At 41.8% G+C, this 25277-nt stretch overlaps 8 non-coding genes across 8 annotated transcripts; all 8 read right to left on the bottom strand.

The window, feature by feature from the left end:
- Nucleotides 1–4563: 4563 nt before the first annotated feature.
- On the bottom strand, nucleotides 4564–4637 carry trnat-agu (transfer RNA threonine (anticodon AGU)). Its single transcript has one exon. It is a non-coding gene; the product is annotated as a tRNA-Thr (tRNA).
- A 747-nt stretch (nucleotides 4638–5384) lies between these two features.
- trnat-cgu (transfer RNA threonine (anticodon CGU)) lies at nucleotides 5385–5458 on the bottom strand. Its single transcript has one exon. It is a non-coding gene; the product is annotated as a tRNA-Thr (tRNA).
- A 136-nt stretch (nucleotides 5459–5594) lies between these two features.
- trnar-ucu (transfer RNA arginine (anticodon UCU)) lies at nucleotides 5595–5683 on the bottom strand. The gene is given in 2 exon segments: nucleotides 5595–5630; nucleotides 5647–5683. It is a non-coding gene; the product is annotated as a tRNA-Arg (tRNA).
- Nucleotides 5684–5822: 139 nt separating this feature from the next.
- On the bottom strand, nucleotides 5823–5896 carry trnat-ugu (transfer RNA threonine (anticodon UGU)). The gene has a single exon. It is a non-coding gene; the product is annotated as a tRNA-Thr (tRNA).
- A 1630-nt stretch (nucleotides 5897–7526) lies between these two features.
- On the bottom strand, nucleotides 7527–7600 carry trnat-agu (transfer RNA threonine (anticodon AGU)). Its single transcript has one exon. It is a non-coding gene; the product is annotated as a tRNA-Thr (tRNA).
- Nucleotides 7601–8347: 747 nt separating this feature from the next.
- On the bottom strand, nucleotides 8348–8421 carry trnat-cgu (transfer RNA threonine (anticodon CGU)). Its single transcript has one exon. It is a non-coding gene; the product is annotated as a tRNA-Thr (tRNA).
- A 136-nt stretch (nucleotides 8422–8557) lies between these two features.
- trnar-ucu (transfer RNA arginine (anticodon UCU)) lies at nucleotides 8558–8646 on the bottom strand. The gene is given in 2 exon segments: nucleotides 8558–8593; nucleotides 8610–8646. It is a non-coding gene; the product is annotated as a tRNA-Arg (tRNA).
- Nucleotides 8647–8785: 139 nt separating this feature from the next.
- trnat-ugu (transfer RNA threonine (anticodon UGU)) lies at nucleotides 8786–8859 on the bottom strand. Its single transcript has one exon. It is a non-coding gene; the product is annotated as a tRNA-Thr (tRNA).
- Between the last annotated feature and the right edge of the window lie 16418 nt (nucleotides 8860–25277).

Here is a 25277-nt window from a genome sequence, read left to right as displayed (position 1 = left end):
TAATTTCAAATTTTATTGGTCCAAAATAATTGAATTTGCATATTAACTGTCACAACTCAGTAGAGTCACACAAATTAGTGCTAGCAGCTGACACAATTCTGAAAACTATTGGAACAAATGTATACATTTTATTCTATAACCTTAAGTACGTTTTTGACATCCAATATTTTCTATTTTATATGAGGGTAGTCTTGGATAGATAAAGCGGTAATTAAATAAACGACCTGCTAGACTAAATGTTTTGTCTTTTTCCTTCACAGACTACTCCTTCGGGGGCATTACTGCAAGATGCATCTGCAGTTCGACTGCATCGTTTGTGGTCGGACACTTTGCCACCAGAGGATCACAGGTGGATTGCCAGCAGGCTTTTTAAAATGGGGCCCAAGGGAAAACCAGAGCTTCGAGACAACCTACAGCTCTGGTATTACCCACCACAGCCAGCACTTATTTACAACCAGGCTCCAGCTCCAGACAGATTTTTTTGTCATGCTCTGTTGCTGTGGATGCCGTACAAGCTTTGGAAGATCAAGGCTCTCTGTCCCAATTCTGCCTGCGGGCAGCATCAGCTGACTGGAGGCGGTCTGCACAAAAGGGCACGGCAGGTTCTGGACATCGATAGGATGTACAACATGGTCACAGAAACCCTCATCTGTACCAAGTGTAAAGCCTCGCATGTGTCCTGGAGTCAGACTGTCCTGCAACAGCTGGATCTGGGCCATCGCTCTGAATTTCGAGTCATCCTCACGCGGAAGTAAGTACACTTTAATTCCACATCCAGTTGATAGCCCATCATCACATATGTTTGCAAATACTTTACAAATCAATTACGTAAAATATATGAATTTGTGGATTTTGCTTTTCCTAAGGTATGCCTGTGATATGAGAGTCATTCGGCTCCTGCGTGAGCGTGGCCTAGGCAACAGTCCCACGCGGGTCATCAAACAGCTGCGTGAGAACCACAGTGAGGAGTGGCTCCAGCGTATGGCCCGGTCCACCACCCAATGTGTGGACTTCCTCAAACGACCCGGGGTGTTGCAAATACAATTCCAGGAACCCCCAGAGCCTACAGTGGTCCCAAGCTGCAAGTGGCTGCTCACCGTGTACAGCCAAGACATCCTGACAAGGCTGGATGAAATCCATGCAAGGATAACATCTACGTATGGTTCAGTCTTGAAGATGGATTCCACTAAAAAGGTTAGCAGGGGATTTTTGTTAATTTATGGTGTTTACTGTTATATCATTATCAGAGCATGAGTATCATATTCTAGATGGTGTGATGTTTCATTGCATTGCATGCTTCCTGTCATCTACTGCAGATCACTAAGAAGCTGGCTGGGACGGCAAGGGGAACGGGACTCTGGCTTACCTCTGTTGGCAATGAGTTTGGTCAGGTGCTCATGAGTGTGCTGACAGCACAGGAAGGAGCAGGACTGGACATGATGGTCGATGGTCTGGTGAAAAGGTACCAGCAGGCTAGTGTGGATCCACCTGCTGTTTTGTACGTGGACTGTGGCTGCTGCACTGATGTTGGTGAGACCAAGCTGAAAACCAGATTCAGAGGGTGGCCTGATCTCATGATTCGGTTGGACATCTGGCATTTTATGCGCAGGATTGCCATGGGGTGTACAACTGATGCCCATCAGCTGTATCCCATCTTCATGTCACGGCTGTCAGCGTGCATTTTTGAGTGGGATGCGGCTGATGTTTCTATGCTTCGCAAAGCAAAGAGAGAGCTGTTGATATCCCAGGGTTGGCCTGCGCTGACAGATGAAGATGTCAACAAACATCTTACCAGGAATGAGCTGGCACTCCATTGCCGGAGGAGGACCTGTGGAGAGGAGACTACCATCCTTCTCCTTGAGCGGCTGCTTACAGAGCTCCTGAGCAGCAAGGGCAAAGACTCCCTGGGTGTTCCTCTCCTGGACCGAGAAAGGATGGAGCACATCTGGAATGTCCAGAAGAAGCATGTGAAATGCATTCAAGACCCCCCTGGTGTTGTGCTCTATACAGAGACAGGGAGCCTAAACAAGGGAGGCGTGCTTCTGAAGACCTACAGATGTGCCAGAGGCTCCACTTCTCTCGAGTCCTTTCATTTACACCTGAACCGTTTCATCCCAGGTATTGTCTTTGTCACACACACTGTGCATGTGTAAAGAAAGAGCATTAAGTGTTTTTGTGTGTTCCTTTAACACCTCCTAAACACTGTTGTGTCTATTTACAGGGACCAGTGCAAACAGTCTGAACTTTCAGATTTATCTGCTGGAGGGTCTACACCGGTGGAACCAGGACCGGGAGGCTGCTTCCCTGTCATCGGAGCCATCAGCTTTGCGCAGCTACACAGGAGAACTTGTTCACTGTGTAAACGGCAATTATGAAAAGCTGTTTGGCAGGAAAGTGGTCCCCACGTTTTGTCCCCCTGCATGTTACACCGGTGAGAATTATTTTATATATTTTTTATTTTATCAACTTGCAATTTCTGTGTAACCTCCGTCTATATGTCAGATTTAACCCTATAGAGTCGATTGTATCATAATTGATATGCAAGTTTCTAAAGGACTCTAAATGATCAACATGATCAAAAATTTTTAGGAAACCTGGCCTCTGTCGTCTGATTGATTATAGTCTTTTAGTATAATTGTAAAAGTGTCCACCTTCAGCTCGTGCTTCACGTTTCTTTTCATTGTGAAACCTTTACTGATTTTATAAAGTAATTGTAAGAATAACTTTTATATTGTTACTAATATTTAATGACTAGTTACTAGACTGAAGCAGCTTGGGTTCACTTGATTAGAAAATCATGTTACATGTAAATATCAAAATGATCATCAGACTTTTCTCTCAATCATCATTGTATTGCATTTCATTTCATGTTTTGCCCACATAATTAAACGTGTTGGGCCTCTAAATAAAACTGTTTTGTTTTTTTTCTCCTTGACGATGAGCTCTATATTCTCACACTATATGAGCTACTACAAAAGCCTAATGTATCAAATATGATACACAACATTCTATTTAATTTCCGTTTGTTTATTGTTTTTATTTCAGGTGAGCTCATTGGAGTGCAGTATCTGTTCCAGCAGACTGGTCAGGCACTGCAGGACATGAATCCTGACTCTGAGCAGACAGCAGAGCTCATTGAGGACCTCAGTGTGGAGGAGCGAGATGAAGATGAGGGCTTCTGTGACATCAGCCAGGATCACACAATAGCAGATCCGGAGGCTGTTCTGTCACCACCCTCTTCCACACTGACACTGGGTTCTTCCACCCTGGTCACCAGCAGTGCCACACCTGTACTGGGCTCCACATCCCCTTCACTGATCCCTGACCCCAAACTTGTCCTCACACAGTCTCCTTCATCACCTGGACCCTCAGGGACTGCTGTCACACCTGTTCCCTCTGAAACATCTGTTTCAACTCTCCCCAGAGGATGCTGGTCAGGATGTTGATGAAGAAGAGACGGTAAATAATACTCTTTTGTATGTCTTTCAAATTAACTAGAATAATTATGATGAATTAACATCCAGTGCTTTAAATCCAGACTTTCCACATATTTTACATTTAAAAGTACAGCCTAAATTCATTTGTAAGCTGCAAATACACATCAAGTCAAGTCATCTTTATTTATTTGGTGCTTTGTAAAATGTCAAGAATGGCGCTCTCTGCTTTGTCCTATACAGTGCTTTACGGTGATAAACAGGAAAATAACACAATCAGTTATGGAATTATGCATTAGACAGATGTGATGTAATAATTGTATTGCATGTTTGTGTTTTTTAATAGGCTGTTGACTACCAAAATATCCCGGGTTATCAACATGTGGACCAGCTGGCAGAATATCTGGTGGATCTCCGGGACCACACAGCCCTCAGCCTGACCAACCAGGAAGCCAACACCATAATTGCTCTTTGGCAGAACCTGGATGACCGGGACAAGGAACGGGTGGTGTATGACAGTCGATGCCGAAAGAGACTGCTGAGTGGACGCTTCAAGGTCCCGAAGAAGCCCACTCACCCTGGTGTAGAGAGCACCACCAGATGTGTGCTGGGTGCAAGCAGCGCACCTGCTCAGTGGCCTGACTGTTGCCGTCTGGTGGAGACCATCTTCATCAGACTTTGCACTGTCCACCCAAGCCCCAAAAGAAAAGGCAAGGGAGCCCTGTCAAGATGGTCTCTGATCCTGCAAGACTATCGCAGGATAAGGCAGCTTGTACTGGGCAACAGCTTGGTGATGGGAGGAACATCCATGCAGCTGGTGGAGGTTAACCAGAACACCCTGATTCTCCACACACAGGACAGCACAGCCTGACCTTCCAAAGGTGGTATGGCATCCACAAGACATCCACAAGACAAGCCGGTGTGTGAAAAAATGCTCTGGAGTGGGGGCCTTGTATCGATACGTTTTTATTTATTAATTACCCATATGACAAACCCACAACCTTTGAATATCTCCATTCACAATCTAGAAGTCCAATGCGCTATCCATTGCGCCACAGAGCCACAAAAGACAAGCTTTAAGCTTTCACATCAGAGAAGGTTAAATGACTACTCTTAGAAGCCACAGATTAGGCACTGCTGGGATTCGAACCCAGGATCTCCTGTTTACTAGACAGGCGCTTTGACCAACTAAGCCACAGCGCCAGTTACTGTCACTGGTTCGATGCTTTTGTATACAAAATCTAAAAGAGGTAGCATGTCAGGAGAATAGCTGATTACATCATGAATAGGTCCCTTTGAAGTTACAGGATTATTTCCAAAACCTGAAAGGTGTGCAGGCTTCTGTTGAGGGACAAGGGAATATCTCAAGCCATTTATTTCTGGATCGAAACTCTCAGTACTCGTGTCTCAAATGTTTCGGGAACCTCCAGTTACGATACATCTAAATGCTGTTTCAGCTTGGTGAAATGGAAAGCGTGTTTTTTTTTCTTCTTTTTCTTCGAGGTAGGTGGCCAACAATAGGTTGTTGCAGATTTTGGCCTAGGCCAGTGGATTTCAACCTATTCTTCTTTAAATAGGTGACTTAAGTTAATTAGTAGAGTACTCTGTGATCTGAGTTGGGTGTGTCCAAAGAGGGAAATAAGCAGAACGTGAAGGGTATGCTTCTGAAGTAGTTTGTGGATTCAAGTTTTAAGCATATGTCTGACTCACAGAGACATCAGAGCAAAAGAGGCCACTGACTATTCTGGTGGGACTCACAACCAGGGAATTTCTCCATTCGCATCCTAGAAGTCCAAAGTTCTATCCATTGTACCATAAAATGACACACTTCAGGGAAGTGTTGCATGCGCAGCACTTCTTAGTTTTTCCAGTTTTGTGCAGGTAAACACAGTTCGTCATGCAAAGACTTTCATATGTGAAAAGGTTAAGCACTCCCATATCCTGTGCCAAAGACACTGCTGGGATTTGAACCCAGGATCTCCTGTTTACGAGACAGGCGCTTTGACCAGCTAAGCCACAGCGCCAGATACTGTGAAATTTGTTGGTAAAACAAGTCTAAAAGAGGTACCACATCAGGAAAACAGCTGATCACGTCATGAACGAGGTCCCTTAGAGGTAAGAGGATTGTTTCCAAAACATCTGAGCAATAGAGGGTATGCACGACTCTGGTGGGACTCGAACCCACAACCTTTGAATATCTCCATTCACAATCTAGAAGTCCAATGCGCTATCCATTGCGCCACAGAGCCACAAAAGACAAACTTTAAGACGCTATTGCATGCACATCACTTCTTAGATTTCCACATTTTGTGCAGATGCACACTGTTCAGCATGCAAAGATTTACATATGTAAAAGATTAAGTGAGTGGTGCCCTCATCCTGTGGCTTAGGCACTGCTGGGATTCGAACCCAGGATCTCCTGTTTACAAGACAGGCGCTTTGACCAACTAAGCCACAGCGCCACTTGCTGAACCTTCTACAATGTGTTGCTATAAAAAGTCTAAAAGAGGTAGCAGGTCAGGAAAATAGCTGATTACATCATGAAAGAGGTTAGGGGATTATTTCCAAAACCCGAGGGGCATTCAGGGCTCTGTTGAAGAAAGAGGGAATATCTGAAACTCTCAATACGTGTTTCTGAAAGGTTTTTGGAACCTCCAGTTCCAATACATCTAAACTCTGTCTCAGCTAGGAGAAATGGAAAGCAATCTCTGCTATGCTTTCAGCTGATCTGAAAGACAAAATCCAGAAAACTTTTCATGAATTATATATTCATATTTGTAAAGACTGTTTTGAATACATCCAAAGGCTGGATCTCAACAATAGGAAGTAGCAGATTCTGGCCTAAGCCAGTGGTTTTCAAACCATTCTCGAAACCTCCCAGACGCTATACATTTTCGTTATTTTCCTTATTTCAAAAGGGTTAATTGAGCTACTTAGTAGAGTACTCTATGATCTGACGTGGGTGTGTCCAATAAGGGAGATGAGCAGAATGTGAAGGGTAGGCTTCTGAAGTAGTTTGTGGACCCCAGTTTTAAACATATGTCTGACTCACAGAGACATCAGAGCAAAAGAGGCCACTGACTATTCTGGTGGGACTCAAAACCACAACCAGGGAATTTCTCCATTCGCATCCCAGAAGTCCAAAGTTCTATCCATTGTACCATAAAATGACACACTTCAGGGAATTATTGCATGCGCAGCACTTCTTAGTTTTTCCAGTTTTGTGCAGGTAAACACAGTTCGTCATGCAAAGACTTTCATATGTGAAAAGGTTAAGCACTCCCATATCCTGTGCCAAAGGCACTGCTGGGATTTGAACACAGGATCTCCTGTTTACGAGACAGGCGCTTTGACCAGCTAAGCCACAGATCAGTGAAATTTGTTGGTAAAACAAGTCTAAAAGAGGTAGCACATCAGGAAAACAGCTGATCACGTCATGAAAGAGGTCCCTTAGAGGTAAGAGGATTGTTTCCAAAACACGAGGGCCTTTCACGCCTCAAGGGAATGTCTGAACTCATTTAATTTTGGCTCTACACTCTCGATAGTCATGCCTAAAATGTTTCCTGAGCCTTCTTCTGATATGAAATGGCAAAATCAAGAAAGTTATCCATGTATTATTCTTCATATATGTAAAGACTTTGTTTGTACAAATATCCATAGGCTTGACCATATCAATGGGTAGTAGCAGATTTCAGGCCTAAGCCAGGAGCTTGCAAACCATTCTTGAAGCGCATCTGCACCACATATATATATATTTTTTATTATCTCTCTCATTTAATACAGGTGAATCAAATAATTGATTGATAATTAACGTACTCGACGATCTGACTTGGGTGTGCTCAATAAGGAAAAGAAGAAAAATGTGTTGCGTAGGCTTCTGAAAAAGTTGGAAAACCCCAGCTTTAAGCAAATGTCAGTCTGGTAAAGACGTCTGTGCAAAGGGACACCATTCGTGACTCTGGTGGGACCCAAAAAACGACAACCTTTTTAAAACCTTCATTTGCAACCGAGAAGTCCAGATTGTCTTTCCTGCCAAGACTTTCACGTCAGAGAAGGAGAAGGTTAAATGACTACTCTTAGAAGCCACAGATTAGGCACTGCTGGGATTCGAACCCAGGATCTCCTGTTTACTAGACAGGCGCTTTGACCAACTAAGCCACAGCACCAGTTACAGTCACTGGTTCGATGCTTTTGTATACAAAGTCTAAAAGAGGTAGCATGTCAGGAGAATAGCTGATTACATCATGAATAGGTCCCTTTGAAGTTACAGGATTATTTCCAAAACCTAAAAGGTGTGCAGGCTTCTGTTGAGGGACAAGGGAATATCTCAAGCCATTTATTTCTGGATCGAAACTCTCAGTACTCGTGTCTCAAATGTTTCGGGAACCTCCAGTTACGATACATCTAAATGCTGTTTCAGCTTGGTGAAATGGAAAGCGTGGTTTTTTTTCTTCTTTTTCTTCTAGGTAGGTGGCCAACAATAGGTTGTTGCAGATTTTGGCCTAGGCCAGTGGATTTCAACCTATTCTTCTTTAAATAGGTGACTTAAGTTAATTAGTAGAGTACTCTGTGATCTGAGTTGGGTGTGTCCAAAGAGGGAAATAAGCAGAACGTGAAGGGTATGCTTCTGAAGTAGTTTGTGGATTCAAGTTTTAAGCATATGTCTGACTCACAGAGACATCAGAGCAAAAGAGGCCACTGACTATTCTGGTGGGACTCACAACCAGGGAATTTCTCCATTCGCATCCTAGAAGTCCAAAGTTCTATCCATTGTACCATAAAATGACACACTTCAGGGAAGTGTTGCATGCGCAGCACTTCTTAGTTTTTCCAGTTTTGTGCAGGTAAACACAGTTCGTCATGCAAAGACTTTCATATGTGAAAAGGTTAAGCACTCCCATATCCTGTGCCAAAGACACTGCTGGGATTTGAACCCAGGATCTCCTGTTTACGAGACAGGCGCTTTGACCAGCTAAGCCACAGCGCCAGATACTGTGAAATTTGTTGGTAAAACAAGTCTAAAAGAGGTACCACATCAGGAAAACAGCTGATCACGTCATGAACGAGGTCCCTTAGAGGTAAGAGGATTGTTTCCAAAACATCTGAGCAATAGAGGGTATGCACGACTCTGGTGGGACTCGAACCCACAACCTTTGAATATCTCCATTCACAATCTAGAAGTCCAATGCGCTATCCATTGCGCCACAGAGCCACAAAAGACAAACTTTACGACGCTATTGCATCCACATCACTTCTTAGATTTCCACATTTTGTGCAGATGCACACTGTTCAGCATGCAAAGATTTACATATGTGAAAGATTAAGTGAGTGGTGCCCACATCCTGTGGCATAGGCACTGCTGGGATTCGAACCCAGGATCTCCTGTTTACAAGACAGGCGCTTTGACCAACTAAGCCACAGCGCCACTTGCTGAAACTTCTACAATGTGTTGCTATAAAAAGTCTAAAAGAGGTAGCAGGTCAGGAAAATAGCTGATTACATCATGAAAGAGGTTAGGGGATTATTTCCAAAACCCGGGGGGCATTCAGGGCTCTGTTGAAGAAAGAGGGGATATCTGAAACTCTCAATACTTGTGTCTGAAATGTTTTTGGAACCTCCAGTTACAATACATCTAAACTCTGTCTCAGCTAGGAGAAATGGAAAGCAATCTCTGCTATGCTTTCAGCTGATCTGAAAGACAAAATCCAGAAAGATTTTCATGAATTATATATTCATATTTGTAAAGTACGGTGGCCGAGAAGGGTCACAACACATACAAACCCCACAACAACTACATATTCAGAAAACACATACAAATTCAGAAAACACATGCAAACAACGCCACAACAACTACATATTCAGAAAACACATACAAATTCAGAAAACACATACAAATTCAGAAAACACATACAAATTCAGAAAACACATGCAAATTCAGAAAACAACTTTGTCGATTTCACATTCGCTGCAAATATTCGCAGCATGAGCAAATAGGGAAACAAACTGCAAACTGCAAAAACACAACGGAAATGTTTCCGGGGGGGCCATAATCAGTGACGGACCCGCATCCATCCGGTTGTCTTAGCGCTATTTTTTGAATGTGTGCTGTGCTTTTGTTGTCTCAAGAGGTAAGTGTTTCTCTTTCATTATGACAGACTTGTCGATGTGCTCTGATACCGAAGTGGTTTTGTGTGTTTTTAACATATTAAGTTATTGTCCCCATAACGTATTAGTCTGCCAACGTTGTTAGCTGGAAACTAAGTTAGCTGGCTAGCTCGCGTCTGGCCATTAAATAGATGCATTACTGGCGTTTGTACAATGTTGTCCTGATATCTGAACTATTTATTTAATTTTTAGTTTGAAATGTTCTGTCCGTATTGTGCCGAGCAACTGGGGGACGCTCCCAAGTTTTGCCCGTCGTGTGGTCTGAACGTGGGGTTCCTTACGGTGTGTCCATCCACGTCATCAAGCCTAGGCCGTGGGCCTACAGGTAATATCCCCTTACTGTGCTCCCATTTTAACGTTACTGTGCTGCATTGAATTGTCCCATGGTTTTAGCTGTCAGAAAGGTGGCAATTTATCAACCAATCACAAAGCATAGCTATAATGAATCAGTGTGTGTGTGTGTGTGTTAGTGAATGAGACAAGTATCCAAGGAAGAGCAGGTCAATTCATGAGGTTCAGGGAAGTTAAAGAGGCTGAGAGGAGGACCTTTTCAAAGGCTAAAAAGAAACCAAACATTATGGTCAAGGTAAACTAATATGGAGGTTTAGGTCACAATGTGACTATTACACAGTACACACAGTCTTAAACATGTTTGTTTTTCTTCTTTTCTTATTTCTGTAGATTTCAATTGGCATAATGACCAGAACAAAATATGGGTTAAAACCTATAAGAGGGAAAACTTTGCCATTAAATGTTGAACCCCTGTGGTCATCAAAACAAATTTTGCCAGCTGCTATAAAAAAACAGCGAGATTTTAATCAAGACATGATGTACGATGGAGAATATGTCCTGGTATATCCTGATGGCTCTCAGGTACAAAATATACCAGGCACAGACAAACCCTTTGTCCTTGAACATTATAAAGAGGCCATTGGAAAGTCTTACCAGAGGATCGTACTGTACATCTGCCCCCTTCAGGATTCGAGTAAGTATTGAAGTACATGTATGTAAAATAATAATAATAATAATTGATAATGGTTGGTAATTAAGTGAGTTCTTAATTTAATTTGAGCTGGTTGTAAAATTGCCATATATTATACCTAGCCTAATAATGATGCATCATTTTCTCTTTCCAAGGTCATGGAGATGACTCCTCTTCAGAATCCGATGATGAGGCATTTGCTAGCCTTCCACTGAAAATGTAAGTTTCTCCCGCTAATTTGAGACCTGTGCTTGTGGTTTTTGATTATCCACGTATTTCACAGCATTCATTTATTTTTTCTTTCAATTGCGAGAAGGAATAGATCGAGCATGTTGTGCTCTTTAAATCATATTAACAAATATCTATATTATGATTTAAATTAAATTATTCAAATTATTTGTTTGTTTTAGTTTACCAAAACAATGTCCACCAACAGTGTCCAGGCCATCTGATGGGCAAGTATGTATTATTCTGTAATGTTATTAAGTTTATGTTAATGATGTAATTATTGTTAATTTGTTTGGTGTTATCTCTACTTTCATAAACAGGCCAATGGAGCAGGACCAGGACCCAAAAACACCACATCATGTGACTTCTACAAGTAAGTCACAATGGATTCAAATTGTTCGTTCATTGCACTAATACTTTTGGCTCTGGGTTTAGCATGAAATATTGACTGCTGAATGTAATGCATTACAGTACCAAGTATAACACTTTTTACTGTAATTTCACAACCATCTTGTTTTAGTATTTCATTGTTCCTTTAATCCACAGCACATATACCAAGATCTATGCACCAGTTGTCATTGACAGCAGTTGCTCTGATGTTGAGGACGTAGACAATTTTCAGGAGGAAGACAGGTACTTTGATAGAAATAATGCTGTCAACCTTTGTTGTTTTTTTTGTTTGTTTCCTCAGATATATTACATAGTTCAAGCTACATTTGGCATTTTACCTGGTTTCTGTTGCCATACAATTATTAAAGCAAATATTCAAATTGTATATATTTTTTTACTTACCCCTAAACCGAAACAAAATCTGGCAGAAATTATTGAAAGCTTGCAATGTGTGCTTCATGCTTATGCCCATCACATTTCATCACACACATATGGTGTTCTCACTGTAATGGGACCATAAAAGATTTATATTTTAAGTATCCAAATAAAAGGCAGTGTTAATGTTTCTCTTTCTTGTGTTGCAGAGACGCAGATATTGGACTGACGGCTGCAGACGTTCTGTCAAATCTGTCATACAACATTAACACAAAAAGCTGTAGCAGGTTAAATATAAACCGTGCTAATGTCTGGGATGGTGCTCTGAGGGGATTCAAACGTTCCTCATTTGACCCCACCTGTAGCCTTTTGGTCAAATTCACTGATGACATCGGGCAAACAGAGGAGGCTGTGGACACAGGAGGGCCTACACGGGAATTTCTGACACTCTTGATGGACGCCATTAAAACCAGTCGATTTTTTGAAGGCAAAGAAGATGGCAAATACCTGTCATTTGATAGCAAAGGTAATTCACTTTTTGTCACATTTTGACAGTATTATAAATCAATTTGAACTAACCGTGGAACATTGCCATTGTTAGCTGCAGAAGGTGATGAGTATTTCCATGTTGGAAGAATGGTTGCCGTCTCCATTGTACATGGTGGTCCAGGGCCTCGATGCTTTTCCCCAAGCTTCTACCAGTACCTGGTTGGTAAAGTTAAGACCATTGAGGCACCAATTGAGGATATACCTGATACTGAAGTCAGGAATGTTCTCCTTGAGGTAATTGTAATTATGTGTTTCTAAGAATATTCAAGAATTTTTTTTTTATATATTTTGATGAACAATCAACAATTTGGACACCCCAGTAGCTTGAAAAACCAGTGTGATATTGGAATAAAACCAGTGACTTCCATGCTTTGTCACTAATATGTAGTCTAAATTCCAACCAATACTCACTTAAAAAAGTTGGGTTAAAATCAACCCAACAGCTAATCCAATGGTGGGTTGATATAGCACCGACCTATTGTTGGGTTATTTTAACCCAATAAATTAGGTAACTAGTTTTACCCAATAAATTGGGTTTCAAAAAACGAATCTGTTGGGTTATTTGGCCAAAATGCTTTAATCAAACTATTATTAATATTAATTATAATTACTATTATTTCCATGAAAATAACTCACTCACTCACAACTTAAGTATATTAACAATGCTTTATTTACATCCAATTAGACATTGCATTCAAAAGTTATTGTTGCAAGTGTTTCAATAAAAAAATAAAAAAAAAGTAATGCAATTATAAACTGCCTCATAAGGCAACGTGTTGAAGGGAACACCTCCAGGCACAGAATATTAATGTTAAAATTAATTAATTTAGAGTTATGTTTTAAGTTCTAAGAAACATGGATCACAAAAACACAAATAAACAGTTGTAAACATTACAAGTTGTAAACATTTTCATTAAGTTATTGTTTGCAATTGCTTTCATTTACTTCCTTAAAATAAGAAATTCTTTCAATAAATAAATAAATAAATAAATAGAAGTAATGCAATTATAAACTGCCTCATAAGGCGACAGTGTGTTGAGGGAACAGCTCCTGCCACAGAATGCTAAAATTAATTTAATTACAATTATGTTTTAAGTTCTAAGAAACATGGAATACAAATACACAAACAAAACAAACCAAAGCTTGTCCAGCTTATCCAATTATAAACTGCCTAAGTAGGCGACAATGAGTTGATGGAACTCCTCCTGGCACAGAATATGATGTTTTATTAACAAAGTTCGGGAGAAGCACGTTCAGATAATTAACACGGGTGGAGAGCACTCAGCAATCATGATTAAAACGTGTATATATAGACTCAGCACTCTCACCTCATTTCTCTGACAGTTTAGCAGCGTCCCTCCACCACCCCTTCTCCACTCTTCTAGTCCTAAACCACTTTACATACAGGGGGAGTACTCTGGGTTCGGGCCGAATTCCGAGCTCGGAGCCCTCCCCCCGTACAGCACGCCAAATACGCATTATACTTTATTCCCTTTAATTGTATGTAAGTGTGAACTCGTGAAATATTGTGTGTTGTAGCAACTGCCAAACAGCTGCCGCAGGCGTTGGATACTCAATGTCTAAAACATAAAATAATTTAAAGCATGTATCCACAGCTTGTAAAAGGCTGTCTTGCTCTAGTGCCGCTCCTCACACAATGACGAAGGCTTGTGAGCAGTTGAATTTGTCCCCAAGCTGCAGGACATGAGGGAATTGCCTCCGTTGCTCCTCCTCCTCCAAATACTTGATGATGTTTGTTCCAACCTTTAAATAGAAATTTTAAATGGTAAATATGCACAAATGGATCAAATATTACCCCAAATGTATTGTCATAAATGATGTACCTACAGGCTGTAAATCAACAAATGCTTGTTTTGCCTCATGGTAAGAGGGCCGAGCCATCTTGCAGCCTGTTTTGTGTGGCAATGGAGGAAGGATAGCTGGCAGGGTTTTTAAAGCAACATCTCCAAGAGTGTCTTTACATAAAACAGAAAGAACAATGGATTAATCTTTAAACAAGTGCATTATATCATAGACAAAATATTATAACTTGACATGAAAGTACAGAGCTGTTGTGCAGGATTTTCTCACCAGAAGAAATGTTATTGGGTACACAAAATAACCCAACATTTTTTAGAGTGTACAGACAGTGTTTTTATTTTACTCTAGATTAAGAATGCTAGGACACTGGAAGAACTCGTGGAACTCGCAGATAAGCACTCCAGCATGCTTCAGACAGCAGGATGCTATAATGCCTGAGGACACTGGAGGATAAGGAAAAAGTTGTGGATGGTTACATCCAGTGGTACTTCACCTACCGCAACCATGTTCCTTCCAGAGGTAGGTCACTCTGACTACTTTGTAAGAATTCAAACGAGAATTTGAATGAAACTCAAATGAGTGTCTAACAAATGTGAGTCCTACTGGCAATAGCATTAAGAACTTACCATGATCTGCCTCTTCCCCTCACCCACAACCCAACCCGGTAATAGGTTCAAGGATGGCCTGGCTACCCTCAACTTTTTCAACGCTCTGGAACAGCATCCCTCCATTTTCCTGCCCTACATGTGTTACAGTGCGGAAGACCTGACAGCCGAGAGTGTAGAGTCACTGTTCCGTCCAGAAATGAGCCCAACTGGTAGCTCAAATCGCCATGAGGAGGAGAGAGTGCTTGGCTACTGGCTGGACTACTTAATCGCTGTAAAAGGTATAATTTTCTGTATGTTGTTTGAAGTGAAGTTCACAAATGGATGATAAATCTCAATGTGTTTCTTTACTCCCAACCCCCACAGAGGAAGGGTCAGGGATGTCCTTGCAGGACATTCTGATGTTCGCCACAGGCCTGAAAGAAATCCCAGCAGCAAAATTAATACCACAGCCTCAACTCACATTCCAGAAACACTCAAGGTTTCCTGAGGCTAATGTCTGCGCGAACACATTAAAACTCCCGATCTTACCCTCATATGAAATCTTTGAGGAAGCCATGAATTATGGAATCAAGAACGCTCCAGGATTTGGGCTCCATTGAGGTGTCAATCAGAAATTAATTATCAGTGGCAAATTTGCATTACTGTTGTTACTGTTTGCATTGCACTTTGCACTGTTACATTGTTTACAGAAATCCATTTTTTTTTTATAAGAAAAGGTGCAAGTTTCTCTATTTGGAAACTTTTCATGGCAGATTTACATTGCTGTTACTGTTCGCACTTTACTATTTGTATGGTTACATGGTTTACAGAAGTCCAATGATTTTTTGTATAAGAAAAGGTGCAAGTTTCTCTATTTGGAAACTTTCCGTGACAGATTTACATTGCTGTTACTGTTCGCACTTTACTGTTTGTCAGTATTTTAACAGTTAAAAGAAATAAAATAATTTTTATAAGAAAATGTAAGTTTGTCTATTCTGAAACATTTTGCAAGAGCCATCAGAATGAAGTTTATTTGTTGTTGCATAAATTGGTCATGAAATGTTACCGATCTAGCATGAAAGTCACCATTAGCTTCAGCATACCGTATTTATCAACACTGTTAACACCAAAAGCATACATTGTGATGGTGGAAAAAGTAAGGGAAGTCATTGCAATCGATTAATATCTTTGCTTTTAATTTAACCTTTAATTTAAGGTGTCCATATCAGTACACCACACTGGAGGCAATGCTGTCTGAAAGAAAATAAACTGCCTACACGTCTGTTAGTTCTCTCTCTCAAAGACCAGCCATTTCCTTAAGTCTAATGTAGTTGTCAACAGCAGCTGGCCAGTTGATGGGTGGAGCGAGCTGGCTCTGTCTCTCCAAGTTGGCAAAATATGCTTGGAGGTTAGCATCTCCACACAAACTGTTTGTGGGTGGCAGAAGGTCTTTGAACTCCTGTAACACTTGGGGATCCACTGGGAATCCACAATCCCTTCCACCAAACCTAAGGCCGCACAGAAAGCACAACAGTGAACTCATTTTGAATAGTGTTTAAATCTCAAAGGGAAACCAACCAAACATTTATTGAAAATGACAATACAGGTGTTACATACAAACCTGTGAGGCAGGTTGTAAATGGTATCAGGTTTCCCAGATGGACAGAGAGACTGCCGGACGGGTCTGATGGTATGGTTATTCCAAAGCTCTCGGTGTTCATCAAGCTCTTTCTGAAAGATGCCCAGGAACACATACCGTACAAGGCACTTGTGTTCATGGGTGCCATTGAAGTAGTGTCTCTCTCTCAGGTCACTGAATAAATCCATCCAGAACTGTGTCCTAATAATGGAGTACAGTGATTTTAGTTTTGTATAAATGTTTCTAATACAAATACTTAAATTATGTGACAGTCTTGGAAAACAACATTCTGCACTGCATTCACCAGTGCAGAATGGACTGTCAACACTTATTACAATTTGAAACAGTCAACCATGCACACTAATCCTTTTACTTATCATAACTATTGCACAATCGGCAGTACACAGCCTGATCCATGTATGACGCTCATATAAATAAGCCTACATTTTCAAAGTCAGCATTGTATGGTTCCAACCCAGCATAATATTACGAAAAGATTACAGAAATATGAAACAGTATTGAAAAATATGTGAGTAACAGTATTGTTAAACGTACCTCTGTTTCCTGAAAAAGGACCACCAACTTTCAATCCTTTGATTGGCAGTTGAAGTGCCATACATGTGGCTGAGAGAACCTGCAAAGTCATCGGTGTGGTCCTCTCTTAAAGAACAGTGGATGGCAGCCATGTCTCCATTTTCTGTCCCACAGTCTGTCCTAAGACGAGCCGAAAGGCCACAGCTCGAAACACACTGCAGGTAATGGTGAGCTATGTAAGGAACTCAGCTTTTTGGAAATATTAATAATCAATAATATCTTGTTATTATTAATTATAAATATTTGGGTCAGTTAATTGGATTAACTTGATGTGGCTGAATTAATATTACAATCAATTAATCAGTTCTTCCAACGAACTATTTTGATTATTAATTTATTCTAATAAAGGGTATCTTCCATGGCCACCGAAGAATAATTATTTCTTCGCCTGTACAGTACTTTGAGCCAGTAGCAAAAACCGTGATCGTAAAGTGACTTGTATTGCAAACAAAACAGAACCAAATACATATTATGTACAAGTTTTATTAACTAAATATAGATATTTATATGAATATAAATAAACTAAACAACATACACACATGAATACATAAATAGGTTAGTGATAGGATGAAATTGGAAACCGGAAGAGGGTCTATGAGAAGAACCATCAGAATTTCATTTTCACATTTCATTGAATTGAATACTTGCATTTGTAATGGGAACAATTCTTGAAGTTGTTGAAAATTGGAGTCGTTGATGGTTCCGGCAGTGTCAAGTGGAAGTTGGTTGAGCGTTCTCTTTCTCCAGGAACGCATGACTGGTTTGGTGAAGGCCTGGGACTCTGTTGAGGCCACGCCGAGCACCCAGGAGAAGTGAGGAAGTCGGAAGGATGGGTGATTGGAGTCGTTGTTGGTTGGAGTCTTTGTTGGTTGGAGTCTTTGTTCCAAAACTCCTGAGATTGTCCTTCGTTCTTTGTGAGAGAGTCTTCTCTCTTTTCCATGAGGCCGGATCTGGTTGGAATCAAGGCCTGCTGGGCCCTGGGGCCCCCGTGGAGGGGGAGGGGGCTCCCCAGTCTCACCAGAACAGTGTTGCGGCTGGATGAAAAAACTAAGAGAGGGCGGTCACTGTTGCCTGCCTCTGATATACCCTGAGAAAGAACCAACCCCTAAGGTTTGAATGGACCTATGAGTAAGGTGACATGTCCGAGAGGGGAAGCGGCTCTTAGTTGATTTATGGTCTTTGTCCCCAGCATGCTTAGACTGTTCATTCAAGCTCAAATAGACATAACAAATTCACATTGCATTCTAAGAGAAGGTGATGTACATCAAAGTGTGTGTCATTAAATGAGGATTAATTTGCTAGGAAGCATGATACAGGTGAGGTTATATTGACCGTTGGGTGGTTGTTCAACCACATACACCCCAATCAAACATACCATGTTGTTATACCTAATAGTACACGAGACAGTAAATCATCACAGTTTCTGTGAGGCATGTTCCTTCATAGATCAGAGTAACACCGCAAAGTTTATTTAATTAAAGATGGTCTCTCTCTCTTAAGCATGTGGCGCATGTGGCCACATTCCTTTGAGGTCGTAAAGTCTGTTATCAGTCTTAAAGTGTTCTGTAACCGGACACCCGGCTGACAAAGTAACTTCATTTGTGAGGTTAGTTTTGGGGGAGAGTTTCCTAGACCTTTATATTCATTAAATATAGTGAATATGAATAATTAGTGTGTGTCTGATTGGTCCAGACCCTACATCCCCCCCTTTCGACCGTTGTTGTCCCCCTCAAGGACAACCATGATCGAAGTTGAAAGTGCCGACAGATCAGACACACCTTTGTCATAGAAGGCTGGAAGGCCATGGTGGCCTCTGGTTGCTCGCGTCTTCTGGAGTGGTGGTCGTTCCACGGCGGTTGATGTGGACAGTAGCCCAGTACAGGTCTCTGCAGCAGGTGTTGGGGCAGAAGGTGCCTTGACTGGGTATCACCTGTCATTCTGGAGTTAGGGTGAAATTGTGGTTCTTGAAGAAGGATGAGGTTTCCAGCTTTGATTCAGGTTTGGCCTCAGCAGGGCAGCGTGTGTCTTGGATCAGAGACTGCAGACCAGCTGAGTTTGAGTAAAGTCATTCTGGAAGACAGTAAACAGCTGTTTCATGGAGTTCACTGTCTGGTTCAGCCGAACGCTGTGGGTGTTGCGAATTACCACAGTTCCCTTCGATGTCTTGCCGATGGACGGCAGGGAGGCACTCTGTGTTGTGAGTTGCCCTTTTAGCTGTGGGATTTCAGTTTGAATTTCAGCCACACGTTGTCTCACGGTGGCTAGGTTCAGTGCGTTGACACTGTACATGCCAATGTTAACAGAGTTCCGACGGCAGTGGCGGTTGTGTCCATCTGGCTCTGCTTGTGTGACATTTTTTTTCAAGTTGGTTGAGCATGTGTTCGACATTGGCCTCAGCGTGGGCGAGGGAGTGGAGTCGAACATACACTCTCTGGGTGTGGGTCCTGCAGTTGGTGATAAGGAGTCCCGGTTGTTCCTTCGGGACGCTGCCTGATACCGGACCTGGTGAGATGACCGACTGCGGCTGTCCTCTGGTTGGCTGGAGGCACAGGAAGACTAACCACAGCAGCATCCTGGAACAGACAAAGGGGAGAGGGAGAGAGAAAGGGAGGAAAGATCTCAGCGACTGTCGTCCTTTGTTGGCTAGGACAGTCTTTCCGCTTCGAGGACGCCGGTATGCCAATTGCTTCGGTGTTCTGGTGCTGCGGTGTGCAGCACATGCTGCGTCATGGGCATACACTGGCATGAACCCCCCTTTTGCACTGTGGCACCACAAGCTTTGGCGCAGCGATGTCATCAGGTGCATAACACAGAGTGTTGTCCTGTGCACGCAGCGTGTGCTTGTTGATTTCAGTTGTCTGGGGCACCGGTTGTCGGTGGGTGCAGACGGCGTTCGTGGGTGGTTGGAGGGGTTAGAGGTGGTTTCTCATAGTGTCCATTGGTTTGTCATAGTCTTTGGTAAGCTGGAAGGTTGGGGTCAGGTTAAGCAGAGGCTCTGTGACATTTTGGCACACTTGTGGTGAGAGACTAATTCATGACCCTAAAAGTTCAGAACTACTGTTTAATGGGTTCGCTAGATATGTAGCATAAAGTTAGGTGTTTCATGTGTATCTAGCTAGTGATGTGTCTCTTGTATCTTTATCATCTTAGCTGTGGATGTTAGGAGGCTAAGACTTGTGTGGTTCCTAGAGTATTTCCTGGAAAGGGCATAGCCGAGATGAAATAAATGACTTAAGATGGTTCTTATGACTAAATTATTTCTCTGGACTTAAATGGTGGTTCACTGCGGCTTGACGAAGTGAAGGATAGGAGGAAAAGGGACAGCTTTCCTATTCAAATTATGCTTATTATCAATCCTCAGGACTATAGTTATGCCCTAGTAATTGTTGAAATTATTTGTGTCGCAGGGTCACAAAAATGAGTGCACTTGTTGAAAATAAACACAATCACAAATAAAGGTGTCTCTGTTTCCTTTCTGGGCCCAATGGGAAATAGAACCACATTCGAACAAGAGAGGAAATGGAATTAAATCATATAGATGACCGAATAGACAAGGGAATAGCTGACTGCTATTATTATCAAAGTGGAAATAAAAGAATAAAATAAAAAAATAAAGTAAGTAATCAAAACAGCGGTAATGATCTGAAATTGAGAATAATCAATAGCACTAGTGACTAACCTTTAGATTTGCCTGGACCAACACTCCCTAGTGGGTCACAGCTGTTGCGTGTTTAAGACCACACCGTGTGTGTCCCTCCAAAGGTTTAGTCAATATGCTGATGAAAATTCTCATAACTATAATAATTCTTCTCTAGCTACACAGCTTACATGTAATTAAACTTGGGTTTAATTGCCAGGGCATCTGCAAATTTAGCCTACAGCGCTCCGCAAGGACTATGCCTAAACTAGTGAAGGTGAAATTCAGCTGAGAAGAATTGAAAGTAAGGAAAGAGAAAAATTAGAAACCCTAAATGGGGTTAAAGACAGTATTTTAGAATACTTTGCGCTGTATACATAAAAGCTGTAATTAAGGCTTCAAGTAAATGATGCTAACCGCTAACTGTAGAAGTTATTATGTAGCTTAGCCTAAGCTGGATGGATGCTAGGTTAGCTTAGCTTAGCCTAAGCTGGATGGACGCTAGGTTAAGTTAGCTTAGCCACCTAGGCTGGTTTGATTACAAAATGACGTCACGAGTTAGCACTTCCTGTGACAAGTCGTTGTCATGGGAACCAGTGCATGTCAGAACAATTCAACAGTACCTGAAGAATGTCTACACATTTTACTGAGTTATGCATGTTTAAACGGGTTAAAAGGGGGCGCCTATACTTTAAGTCTTTCAAGAACTTGATGTTACATTCAGTAAAATGCTAATGTGTTTTGGCATTTGCTAATTTTACTCATGGAACTCTTCTCTTTACTTTACACAACTTATTCTATTTGTTTACAAAGTAAGGAAATAGATTTGCTGTAAGTCAAAGCTTGTCTAAGCCTATATAGTTACGTCCCTCTCATGCATAAATGCTGACTTTTCAGCGAGTGAACAGTTTTGATCGCTAGGTAGCTCTCTGCTTGTGGATGCAGCTAAAAATTTAGGTGAATTACATCAATCTAACAATAATTTGTAAGGCCTTTACATTGTAGAAAGGGGAGCATCACCCAGGTCTACGTATATATAACACTGTCCTGAGCTTTCTTTTTCAGAAACAGGTTTAGCAATACTGCAATTTGGATTTCTTTAACCAAAGCAGGATAGATATCGGTACAGTTTACAAGCTGCTGAGATGAGATTCCTTTGTCAAACAGACTTACGCTTTAATGCTGAACTTACTGATACCAGTTGGAAATCTAAGACTCTTTCACTTACAGTAGAGATGTCAATTCCCGCTATCGTTTTATCTGCATTTAGACAAGCCGGCAACCAGTGATCAAAATGCGTATCGCATGTTGTGTTCCAGTTGGACCACAAATGGTCAAATGCACGCCTGTAGGTTAACAGTAGTTTAAAACTCAGGTGGTTTTCCTACACTATGGCGTCAAGGTATTCCCTATTTGGAGCTAGTGTTTCCTGTAACCCTTCATTGTCATGGAAACTAATGTAGCAGTGCCAATTCAACCAGCATGTAGCAAATGTTTGTTTCAAAAGAGTTGTGCATAGTCTGTTGGCAGGTCAGGCTTACACGTCCATTCAAGATTTTCTTTATATCAGTAAAATTCTATTTTTACTAATGCAGAGTCTTGCTGCTCTTTGAGCACCCATTTTCATCTACTTTAAAAGTTTTATGTCCTATGCTGACCAGGGACTTTTTAGCAGAGTCTTGCATTGTGTTCATGCTGTGTGGCTTCTGGTTTTGCAGTTCAGGATCAATGGGGTCTTAGGAACCCTTTCTGGGGAGGCCTTCTGTGTTAGAGGCCTTCCGCATCAGGTCACACATCGTTGAGTGGGCATTGCGTGGGGGCAGGTGAAAATATGGTGACTAACTGGTTTTGGAGGAAAAGTTTCTTGAAGCTGGTGTCCTCCTCCGTCACAGGTTCGTTGTAAGTTCCACAGACAACTCGTTCGGAGTTGGTGGTGGTAGCACAGGGCCTTCTAGGTCTGTCCTGCTTGGTGTTTGGGCAGGGCCCAGCTGGGCTGGATGTGTCCAGATCAGATGGAGTCTGTCTCGGTGTGCCATACCGGTTGGAGACTGCAGGTGAAAATCAATGTCTCGTAGATTGGCAGGGATGTTTCTGACCTTTCACTTGAGATTGTTGAGTGTCACTTCATGTGCCATTTCAGGGTTTGTCTGATTTACCTTTTCCTCCTGCAGCTGCAGGGGCTCTCAGGGCACTGTCTGGTGAAGTGTTAAGCCGAGGGCTTTGGCTCCTCCCCCCTTTGTGCAGGGCTGGGGAAGCTTACGCTGCTAATGTGAAGGTCAGCAGGGTCCATCTTTCTTGTGTGGTCCATTTGCAGTGGGTTGGACTGTTGCAGCTCTCTTTGGACCACATGGAGTGCGTCAATAATGTTACAGCATCGCTAAGTCAGTGTTCGGACTTCCGCTGCACATTGATGGCTTTAGCTCTCTTTGAGTTCAACCATTTCTTTAAGTTCTTTGAGTGAAACAGTTCTTTACCCGTCGGTTTGCAGGTGCTCAGAGCTGTCGTCCGCCTGAAAACTGATGATCTCTTTCAGTTGCTCTGCTCTGTCAGGGTCCTTGCATCTGTCCTGTGCCTTCTCCCGTTGAGCAGGGTTCGTTCTCTGTGGAGTCCTGTGGCTGGCAGCGTTAGTTCATTTACCTCTTGTTTGAGGCCTGCGGGAGCATGGCCAAGGAGAAGATAATGCTGGTCAGCTCTTGGTGGCTCAGGCTGGGTGTCAGACGTCTGCTTTCATTGTTGCCTAACTGTTCCTTCCTCTGCCGTGGCAGGTAGTTGCCTGCTTCAGGCTGAAGGATGTCCATGACACTGCTCTGCCGGGTCTTCAGGTGGTCCTGGTGGCAGGGCTGGGTGTCTGAGGCCTACTGGAACACTTGTGGGAACACGAGAGAGAAATGGCAAAGGCAAATGCAAGTTTCTACAGAGGTGGTGAGCTATCTGTGTGGGAGAATGGCTATGTGGAGCAGCTAAAATTTAGTGTTGGTGAGCACACACAAAAAAAAAAAAAAAGTTTTGAGTATCTTAGTTGACGTGCTTTAAGCAGCATCGACTGATGACTGGGCTCTTAAGTGTCATAACCTATTACTCAAAAATGCTGATGGTTCTTCTCACATGTTGTGCTACGAGAGTAAGAGATAGAGCAAAACCAAAATAAAACAATGAGATGAAACCAGAAAAGAAGAGGAAGAAAGGAGTGTTTTACCTATTTAGGTTTAGCTAGGAGACATAGGTAAACAGGAGTCACTTATGGGTTATGCTGCTGTTAGACTAAGCTACCAGGGACACATCAGACATCTCAAGGTCCAAAAGAAGAAGAAGAAACAATGGGAAGTGTTTCCAGTTCTGTCTGGGGCCTACTGTGCGTTTGTGTTTAGCCGTACTTCATGTACTTAGCTTGGTGCTAAGGAGTGAGGATGGGTAAAACACAGACAGGAAGTAGGATATTAATGACCTGTGTAACTCGCTATGGAAACAACAGTCGCTAGATATTGTAATCCTATAGAGAGAGAGAAGATGAGGATAGTGACTAGTGATCTAAAATAAGGTAAAGGTAAAGTTAGAATGTCCTTATAGCTCTAAGAAAACTAAAAGGAAAGGGAAGCGTATCAAGTAATTTAATTAAATTTCAAATTTAGTTAAGCCCTTCTTTTTTTCTTTAGCTGAATATAAGAATTCAGGCTGAAACAAACGTAAATAACTAAATTGAAATAAAATAAAAAAAATAAAAAAAATGTATGTAAACATTGTGTGTTCTCATAGCTCTGGTAACTAGAGGGGAACTTGACTAAGCAAATTGATTTAATTAAATTCCCAATTTAATTAAATTCAATTTAACTGAATAGGACTATTCAGGCTCAACATGTGTAAATACACAAAATAAAATAGGGGTAGATTTAAGTAAAAATAAAAGAAACACAAATAAAAACCCAAAGTATCTGGGTTTCAATCTGAAAGTGAAACCAAGAGGAAGGGGTCGAGAGAGAGAAAGAGAGAGAGAAGAGGGTGGTTTAACCCTCTTATGAGACGTGCTTCGTGAAGCTCTGACACCAGGGTGAATCATTCGTCTCAAATCATTCGGAGTGTATCACTGCTAAGGTCACGTGATTTTATTAAACTGGGCTTCGTTACGCGTCATAGCTGTTTCGAAATTGTTTTAAATTTCAACGGTTCGTGAACCATTGTGTATCTGGTCTCTATGTGATCTCGTATCACTTTATAGATTCGTACACATTTAATGACGCATTTGATAAAGGGTCTGATTGACTTTCAAGTCAAGCTTTCATAAAACGAGCCCTACGGTTTACTAAGATATTATGCCTTGAAAGACACCTCATATTAAACGATATTAGGTAGCTCGCGGATTGCCATTACCTGATTACACCTTTTGATAAAACCTTTGCGATTGGTTTGTAAAAGGTGTTCCGTTGATTTGAGTTTCCGCTACACTTCCACTGTTTTGACCAGCAGGGGTCGCCAGCGAGGGCGCTTCAAACAAAGAGTCATTTGTGACTCAGTTGACTCCTTTGATTCAAAGCCTCGAAGAGCTTTGACTCTCATTACTCGTGTTCAAATCACTCAGTTCAAATCACGCAAAATCTATAGTCTTTGGTTTAAGGTTACACTTTACGCTCTAACGTGTCTAAGTTTTTAGGCGGTGCTAAAACTATCACTCGAGGTAGAGGGTTTTACTTGTAAGTCATGCGTGTAAGTTAGGAATGAGGGAGCTATTGGCTACCACCGTCGCTTGTTTACACGAGGGTCTGTGAGATTGGTGCTGTTGTCAGAAAAACTAGATAGGAACGCCTGCTCGCGTTCCGGACGCAATGCCAACCAACAACACAGATCGTTCGGAGCAGCGATCGAGCTGTGCTGACAGTTTGCA

This window comes from Siphateles boraxobius, unplaced genomic scaffold (assembly GCF_051911475.1).
Source record: "Siphateles boraxobius isolate OS27281-9 unplaced genomic scaffold, OSU_SipBor_1 6, whole genome shotgun sequence".
In the NCBI taxonomy this organism is placed as follows: Eukaryota; Metazoa; Chordata; class Actinopteri; order Cypriniformes; family Leuciscidae; genus Siphateles; species Siphateles boraxobius.
This window is presented reverse-complemented; position numbering and strand designations above follow the sequence as displayed.